The following is a 1,579-nucleotide window of genomic DNA, read 5'->3' as shown; positions in this document are numbered from 1 at the left end:
TATGGTTTAAAATTGTTCAAAGATGACCCGAAAGAGTTAATTGACCCCAGTCTGTATAGAAGCTTAATAGGAAGTCTAATGTATCTCACTAACACTAGACCAGGCATAATGTATGCTGTTAGTAAACTTAGTCGTTTTATGGAAGAACCCACAGAAACCCATTGGGAAGAAGGGAAAAGGATATTACGTTACATACAAGGCACACTAAATCATGGAATCATTTACACAAAAGAAAGCGGACAACTAATTGGTTTTAGTGATAGTGATTATGCGGGAAATCTTGACTACAGTAAAAGTACATCGGGGTATGCATTTCATTTGGGTTCAGGGATAATTCATGGCAATCAAAGAAACAAAAGGTGGTAGCACTCTCATCAACTGAAGCAGAATACATCTCACTTTCTCAAGCAGGGTGTCAAGCATTGTGAATCAAAGGAATTCTAAGAGAACTTAAACTTGAAGATAATCAGCCCCTAAAGATATATTGTGACAACAAATCTACAATATGTCTTGCTAAAGAACCAATGTACCATGGAAAAAGTAAACACATACGAGTGAAGTATCATTTTATTAGAGATCTAGTAAAGAATCAAGATATTGACATACAATTCTGTGCAACCAAAGATCAAATGGCAGACATACTGACCAAAGCATTGCAACCAAAGGACTTCTTTCGTTTCAAAAGACTTATGAACGTGACGACAATCTAGCTTATGGGAGGATATTAAATTATGTTTAGATAAGCTAGATTACTTAAGTTTGTTATTGTATTTATTTATTTTAGTATACTTTATAATACTTAGGTTATACCATTTAATATCTTATTAATTGGATAACCATTATCTGTAACATGGGATGTATATATATCCCTAAACCTTGTATTATTGACGGTTATCAAAGAGATAATAATACGTATATCTTCAACCATCGAATTCTCTCTCAAACTTTGTTCATTGATCATAATCAAACATCTGCATATTCATAACCAGATTACAAAAACCACAACAAATCGTGGAAATGCATTATATATGAACCAAAACTGCAATAATAACTATTTTAATCGAACTTAAGTTTTAGGTTGTTAAATGGTGGTACCGAAGAAGCAAAATCAATGGGATGGCTACCCATTAAGGAGTATGTTAGTTTGTTGTAGTTAAAAAGATGTGGTACCGAGCTCACAAATTAGGATTACTCGTGGTTCACATGGTCTTAGGGCTGCCATTTTTATTCGCAACCCGAAACTCCATCCAAATAACTGTCATCCCGAACCCAAAAGTACCCGTACTCGTGAAACTTGAACCCGAATCTAACAAACCCGAGTACAACCCGAACTAATACGAGTCGAGTACTGAGTACTTTTTAATGGTTTTCGCCTGAACAAAAAAATCCCGAATAGCCCGTTTGACTAAGTCTTTTATTAAATTATTATATCTTCTGCCTTAGCCTATTCAATAAATATAGTTGCCTATCCAGTCGCTTTTTTACTTCGTCTATCCCGTTCCGGTTCCAAACCCATTTATCGATTAGTATTCCAACATTCATTCATTTCAGCGATTAGACATGACTATTCATTCAATCA

The sequence above is a fragment of the Bidens hawaiensis genome, unplaced genomic scaffold, assembly GCF_021521415.1.
Source record: "Bidens hawaiensis isolate Kalapana, Puna unplaced genomic scaffold, B.hawaiensis_p1.1 tig00011632_1, whole genome shotgun sequence".
Taxonomy (NCBI): Eukaryota; Viridiplantae; Streptophyta; class Magnoliopsida; order Asterales; family Asteraceae; genus Bidens; species Bidens hawaiensis.
Note: the sequence above shows the minus strand (reverse complement) of the source record.